Source organism: Mya arenaria, chromosome 2, assembly GCF_026914265.1.
Source record: "Mya arenaria isolate MELC-2E11 chromosome 2, ASM2691426v1".
Taxonomy (NCBI): Eukaryota; Metazoa; Mollusca; class Bivalvia; order Myida; family Myidae; genus Mya; species Mya arenaria.
The window spans coordinates 17,209,703-17,217,693 of NC_069123.1; the positions used below are offsets into that span (position 1 = coordinate 17,209,703).

Sequence of the window (7,991 nt, forward strand, 5' to 3'; positions counted from 1 at the left end):
TTCTCGAAACATTTAAGAAATTATATTATATATAACTTGAACATTATCGGTTGCGCATGCGTATAGGTAAAAGTGCGCCTTCAAGTTATGTTTTCGTCATTGCAGGACTGCGCTGTGATGAATAAAGGTTGAAATGGTCTGGGCTTGTGAAATATTTTAATCCCAATGTAATATTCTAACTTGTACACATGTTTATCTATTAGTGTTTTCTAAAAACATTATGGTACAAGAGGCGAACGGACGTATTTTATTAATTAAGATGAATAGTAATGCAGTTAAACATGTCAAAAAGATAAAAACGTGTTCCTTTCTGGGTGGTTTCAAATACGGAAGCTTATGAACCTTTAAAATGGTTTACAATTGATGTCGTTATCGCCCCTTCTGAATACACATTCAAATGTCGCTATTGCCTGATAAATGTTGATAAAAGGCTTGATTAAATCCTTATTCGTTTGAACATTTGCCATTGAAAAAGACATATAATATTTTATTTCAAAAGACTTGCTATATATTTGTTGTTGTTGAGCAAAACAGGACACAGCCACACTATTATTGAACAGCGTACAGTGGTAAATTGTTTAAGAACACGTCATAGATTTGGCACTTATTCATCAAACCATTTTGTCCCTTTGTGTATTTTGAGGATTGTATTAAATTTGGTGTTCGTTTCACTTTAAATTCACTCATTTTCAGACTAATTTTCAATTGTCAAAACACCTTATCCCCCAAGTAATTCAAAGTTGTTTTTAATCTTTTATCACATGTTAAACTCATTGCAATAAATTTGGAGATATTGAATTTGGTTGACATTAATGAGAATTTACCCAAAATCACAACCAATGAAAAACTATGATTATTTTAACTGCAAACCGGCAATGAAATAGAAAAGAGAAAGTTTGCAAACCGGAAGAAAGAAAGTGAAAGAAAGAGTAGATGTCGCAAAGAATTATTAATTATTTGATATGAAAAATATACCCATGAGGATTTCCAATGCAAGGTCAATTCCGTCGGTCATTTTCAGGCTACAGGCCACGGGTCTACATAATTTAGAACGGCAAATTGAAATCAGTTCTATCTTTGATATGAATTGTTAACAGAATTATTGCGCCGGGGACACAGACTGGGACGTATGGTGTTAAGCGGTTTTAAAGAGTTCGTTTTAAAATACCACTTTATTCAAATACGTTCATAATATTGCAGCGTGAATGTTAACTTGAAAGAAATCCGAATAATCTTCAATAAATCTTGTTAAAGAACCAAAGGGTATATATAACGGTAGATAATTACACAGAAAATAAAAATGTACTAACTTGGATTCGATTATTCTTGTCTGTGAACAGAATTGTAAAAAAGTTAATACACTCTTCTCTCGCCTTTCAGCCCTTCAACGCTTTCATGGCTTATTCAACTTTTGCAGCAAATTTTACAATTATTCATATATCTAAACTATTGTCGACGCTATGCTTCCTAAAGCGATTCATCAATATGATTTATGTCTTAAAAAATAGTCTAAATACCAAGTTTGGAAGAAATTTGTCACCGACTCTTTATATTCTGAGGAATTGCGTATAATGTTTGAAATGCGAGTCGAACAACATGTTGTCAGTCATTATAATTAACAGCATAAGGGAAATGTTCTCTTTTCGCCTTCCAAGATATCACCAATAATGGTAGAAATGATACGTTTATCAGACGAATAAATCTACATTTTATAGTGCTAAACCTAGTCTCATCATAAGTTCAATGCTTACCACACGTAATACCGTCCGTTTATAGAGATTACTAGATTTGACTCGAATTAATGAAAATATACAATTTAACAACGACATTACAGACACGAAAGACACGAAAGACACGCAATGTTCAAACAACATAGATATGGAAGGGTATTTAAGTAAAAAATCAATTCATGTACATGCATGATTCTTGTATGTAAATTACATTAATATTATGGTAAATTTATATTCTATCATGACTGCTAACATGTATATTCATACTAGTGACATGTGTATTCATACTAGTGACAACTGCATAGTCTCAAATGGTAAATCGACATTCTATTATTATTACCAAGATGTTTATGCATGCTATTGCGTGTAAATAATAACCGTCTTATTCGTGCATGTAATTGAGCGAGTTCATTGTGTTGCTTCATTACTTCTGCATGCAGCATAATCAAACTTTCCTTCAACATGTAGATTCTAATGTTAAAATTGCACTTCTACCTTATATCAATTAGAAATACACAAATTCAATGTTCTGATTTTTGCAATATAAGCACTCATAACGCACAAAGCATTGTGCATTGTGTTATTCGAGACATGGAAGGGAACCAGTAATAATAATAAAAAAAATTCTAGCGCAAATTGCTATAAACGGGAGGTCACTCTGTCAAGCATCTTCATAACTTCGGGATTTTCCGTGACGAGACGGTGCATGGATAAACATTACCCGATTCCTACAGCCCCAGATAATACGATGAACAACGACGATAACAAAACAACACATATTATATACACGTCGTATGAGGTAAATATCAATAAGCATACATTGTACATTGAAAAATTACATTAAACAAGCCGCAACATTCCTACGTCTTAATCAGGAGTATATATTTGTCCAAATAGAAGTTTATATTTGTCGACCGCAAGCATGCAATTCGGATACGTCAATCCTAAAGTAAACCTGGGAGGAAAAGTGCGCCCGGTGTGGGGCTCGAACCCACGGCCGCCGGAACACTAGCACGGCGCTCTAACCAACTGAGCTAACCGGGCGGCTGGTTCTTACCCACACACACTACACTCCTCCCCCCATTAACCTTTTAGGCCGACGGAGGCACTACTGCCGTTTACCGCTGCCACCAGTAAAGTAAACCTGGGAGGAAAAGTGCGCCCGGTGTGGGGCTCGAACCCACGACCGCCGGAACACTAGCACGGCGCTCTAACCAACTGAGCTAACCGGGCGGCTGGCCACACACACTACAATCCGGATACAGTGGACTTTCAACTTGTGAGAAAGTTTTAATGTTTTACTTGCAACTTGTGCGAAAGTTTTAATGTTTTACAAATTGGGTTGTACACGTTAAATGACTCATCGCAAACTGGAACAATGACTATTTATCTCACAGTTTCTATATAAATTTAAAAATCTGAAGAAGCAAAATCGTTCTACAGTGTTCAAGGGAAATCGACATTGTCTGGTCAGTGCAAATCTTATAATCAATTTTAGTTTTGCACTAACCGATCGGTATAAAGTTCTGTTTAGACGTAAATTGTACTTTTATGGAGATATACCTAGTGTAGGACAATGATTTGAACACACGTCTAACTTGCAATACTGGCCCCCCTTACCTAATCTGAGCCTACTCTGCCCCTAAACCAGCTCTTTTTACGATTTTTGATATTTTATGTGGCTGGTGTAGGGTCAGAGGAATTTCTATAGTGAAAATGTGGGACTTTGCTCCCCCTCGCAGGAGAAGAACTTAAATCAATATATCTCTGTAACCATGCATTGGATTAATATTTCAATGTTACAATATATTATCAATATATTTATTAACCTATCTGAACTTTAACTTTTGTTTTTTAAACCATTAGGTCTTAGTTAGAGGCAATCCAATTCAGAGTTATCTGACAAATCAAATGCCTCATGTATAAATGTACTTATGCCATACATATTTGCTGTAACCTTTACCACAACATATCTGAGGTGTACAAAACATTTTTTTTCTGTTCAGATAGGTTCAATAATATCTAGATAACAGATGCATAGTGTTAAAATGTTTATTAAATGATGTTTTACAAAGATATAGTGGTTTAAAGTTCCTCTCCTGCGAGGGGGAGGAGAGTCCCACATTTTCAATATAGAAATTCCTCTGACCCTACACCAGCAACATGAAATATCAAAAATCGTAAAAAGGGCTGGTTTAGGGGCAGAGAAGTCTTTGAAATTATGTAAATTCATGCCGTTACTAACTGAGCCACTGTTTACTCTGGGGTCCCCAGTGAAATTATGTAAATTCATGCCGTTACTAACTGAGCCACTGTTTACTCTGAGGTCCCCAGCTAGCTCAGTTAGCGGTAGAGAGCAGGATTTCTAGTGTCACAGGTTCAATCATCACCAGGTATATATGCATTGCTGGAAAAATAATTAAATATCTAACCAAGAAATCACAAATGGAAGGGGCAAAATTTAGCTCAACTATTATTGGTAAATACCGCCAAGACACACAAGCTAGGACACAAAGACACTAACAGTAGTGGGTAATCTATTTCAAAGCTTTAAAATATGTACTGAAAGACATCAATTATAATGTTTTAGTCCGTCAAAATCTAAATAACGTGTTTTAATAGTGTTAAATAGTCCATGCATATTATGAGTGCCATGAGAGGTACTGTTTCATAAGAAACACTAACAGTCAATTGGTTGACGACAAACCTAAATAACCACTAGGATTTAGGGCCAGGGTAGGGTTAATAAGGGTTAATAAGGGTTAATAAGATCAATTTCTACTTGATCCGGCAAGGTTAATAACATAGAAATAGACATTCTAAACCAGTAAAGACAAAGGGGAACATTTGGTTGAGACTTTGAGCCCTTTCTACATTTTTGTAATTATTACAAACAAAAACGATTTTAACCGGTAAAAATGATTTTATGTGATATTTTTTTTTAGTTCTTAACTGCTTAATACCTAGTACAGTGCTTTAAAGTAGCTTTCCCTTAAAGTTGAGGTGTCTTTGCATGTCCTTGTGTGTCTTAGCGGTCCTGAGGTGGCTATTTCACAAAGATTATTTGCAATGGTTCTTTTGTAACCCTTTAATAAGTTGAGCGATGTAGGACCACTATGTCTCTTGTCTAAATTAAAGATGGGAAGAGCCTAACTTGAGCTAAAATGAGTTGGAATATTGAAAATCAGTAAAACATTAAGCATTTTACTGTTTTAATCTTTTGAAGTTTGATCATACGATTGACTTGAGCATGAACCAATTTTCATATTTACAGGCCTTATCTGTTTATCCAGATTTTTTCTTATTATCTATCGTAAAATATGTTGTTGTTTTTTAAATTTATGATAGACAATAAGAATTATTTATATTTTTCTTATTTGTCCTATAATTACATGAAAACACAAGTAGTAAGTTTCTTACAGTCAATCATGGTTTTTGCTTTACTGTAATTATGTATAATTTGTGTTCGTATTGTCTATCATAAAATATATTTATTAAAATTTATGATAGACAGTAAGAAAAATATTTCATGATAGATAATAATGAAAATAATTCCTGATAGACAGTAAGAAAAAACTTCATGATAGACAATAAGAAATATTTAATTTAAACATATGTATTAAAATTTATGATAGACAGAAAAATATTTCATGATAGACAATAATAAAAATAATTCATGATAGACCATAAGAAATATTTTTCATGATAGACAATAAGAAATATTAAAAAAAAAATTCTTATTGTCTATCAGGAAATATGATAATATTTATGATAGACAGTTAGAAAGATATTTCATGATAGGCAATAATAAAAACAATTCTTGATAGACAGTAAGAAATATTTTTCATGATAGACAATAAGAAATATATATTTCATGATAGACAATAAGAATATTTTTTCTTATTTATCATTTACATAAAAAAATATTGTCTATCATAAAACATGGTTTTCTTAATTGTCTTTCCTAAACATATATATTTTATTTATTTTCTAATATAAAATGAATCTTTCATACTGGGATTAATCTTATCAATAAAAAATATAGAAATGAACATTACTGTTCATTTAACTTTAACCATTGTTTATCTGCCATCATATGGCTTCAAGATAAGTTTAATGAATTTTATTATAATAATAAGGTAATAAGTGATACTGGTTATGAAAGTTTATCTTAAAAGCAGGGGAGAGTTCAGGAATAGACGTTAGAGAGGGCATACCTAAGGGGCGTACTCCGCTCCCCAAGAAAGGGCATACCTAAGGGGCGTACTCCGCTCCCCAAGAAAGGGCATACCTAAGGGGCGTACTCCGCTCCCCAAGAGAGGACATACCTAAGGGGCGTACCCCTCCCCCCAAGGGTCCGCTAGACGTAAGCAATTTGTGAAGACATCAGAAAGACATACAAGTGAACATAACACATCGGTGGCCTTCAAGTAGTGGTGATATTGACTTCATGGCATATCTTGCACATGTTCAAGGATTGCGTTCTGCTACAATACTGGAGAAAATAACTTTTTTCTCAGTTTTATGGCATGTATGCTTTTCTTGTTTTCAACAAATATCACACGGATGATGGATACATTTTCACCAGTATTGGAAATTGTTGGAAGACGTGGAAACAGTTGTTTATATACGGATGAAGAAACATCAAGAGGACATAATTAAAGGAGGTTGCGCTGTTTGAATTTGTTGTTTTTATGAGTTCACATCGCCTGCACATGATGGCATTTGAAAGGTGTAGTTTATTAATTTCCAATCCTTTGAGATAGAATGCAAACTTTGAAGACTTTAGTGATGGGGCATGTGCCGGGTGTGCCATCCCCCCTCCCACGGAAGCGTTTGTGTTAACTGTTGGTCATTGCAATTGCTCATTGATCTGTGATAGACTGCAGACTGTGAGCAGAAATTATTGATTGGCAATTGAAGCCAATTCTATTTCTTTCTCACTTACACTTGTTTGATCAATGTACTTTTCTTTATATTATCAAAGAACATATTTGATGCAAAAAATAAAATATATCAATTGATTTTGTTAATATGTACCTTCAAATGTCCATAAAAGAAATGGTATATGATAGGGTTATTTTTGTATGACATACATAAATATCAATTAAAATATTTCTTTGATAGACACTAACAACTTCGTATTAAAAGGTACATATTATTGAGATGCGGACAACAGTTTCATAAACGTGATACTTTTAAGCCTAAAATCTGTTTGCTCAATAGCCTATTTCGTCAAGCTAAATAATCTCAAACTCCGCGCAGTGTTACTTCCCTTGCAGTACAGTAATCACTGCCTTCACAAATATCACGTGATGATAGAAACGGCACGTGATTGCAATTTACAAAATGGACGGAACACCTTTAAAAGAAATTCCAGCAACATGTTTCATTTGTTTAGAAAATAAACGATTTTATTCCATAAAAGGAAAAAATGCAAAACGTTCGATACATGTCTGAATAGCTAACAACACATCCATGTTGATATTGTAATTTGTAAATCCTACTTTCAATTTGAAAAAAGACCGAACATTTCCGAATGTTTTTTTTAATTGTTATTTTTTTATAAAACATATTATGCCTATCAACTGGCGTAAAGTAATTATTTAAGAAAGGATATAAGAATAAATATATATGATTAAAAAAATGCCATTAAAAGTTTTCATCCAATTTTGGATGAAAATCTTGTGGTGGCAGTGATTACTGTACTGCAAGGGAAGTAACACTGCGCGGAGTTTGAAATAATCTGTGATAGACAACAGTTTCAACGTATTTATAAACGTTGCATTAAAATAGTTCATGATAGACTCCTAAAAAAGTATGGAATATACTATAATATAGTAATATTGCCTTTCCTTTTATAACATAAAAGTAAAAAAAAAAATATCACGACAAAGATGAACGACATTAATAATTCTGATGGCCTCAAGCAGGTCCGATCATAATTTAGGATAGACAACTGGGCCGACCAGGGGGAACACGCTCCTCGCGGTAGGAATTTGCCGTGGTATTTTTTTCAGGTAACACCGGTGCGCACCTTGCGAATCACGGAAACAACCGAAGATAATGGTCCCCAGCTTTATATGAATTTAGCTTCGTCACGGATTTATACAAATGCTTGTTGTCTACTGCTTACTGGCTGTGTTATAGTACTGGATGTTTTCGCTTAGCATAACCTTAACTTATTAATTTGAATTATAAATAAACTATTCGTTCAGATTCACGCAAGCAGTTATTAGGCAGTAGTCAGCAGACATTTGT

General features: G+C 33.9%; 2 non-coding genes across 2 annotated transcripts; both read right to left on the bottom strand.

The window, feature by feature from the left end:
- Positions 1 to 2,700: 2,700 nt before the first annotated feature.
- Positions 2,701 to 2,774, bottom strand: Trnat-agu (transfer RNA threonine (anticodon AGU)). Its single transcript has one exon. It is a non-coding gene; the product is annotated as a tRNA-Thr (tRNA).
- A 115-nt stretch (positions 2,775 to 2,889) lies between these two features.
- Trnat-agu (transfer RNA threonine (anticodon AGU)) lies at positions 2,890 to 2,963 on the bottom strand. The gene has a single exon. It is a non-coding gene; the product is annotated as a tRNA-Thr (tRNA).
- Positions 2,964 to 7,991: the final 5,028 nt, after the last annotated feature.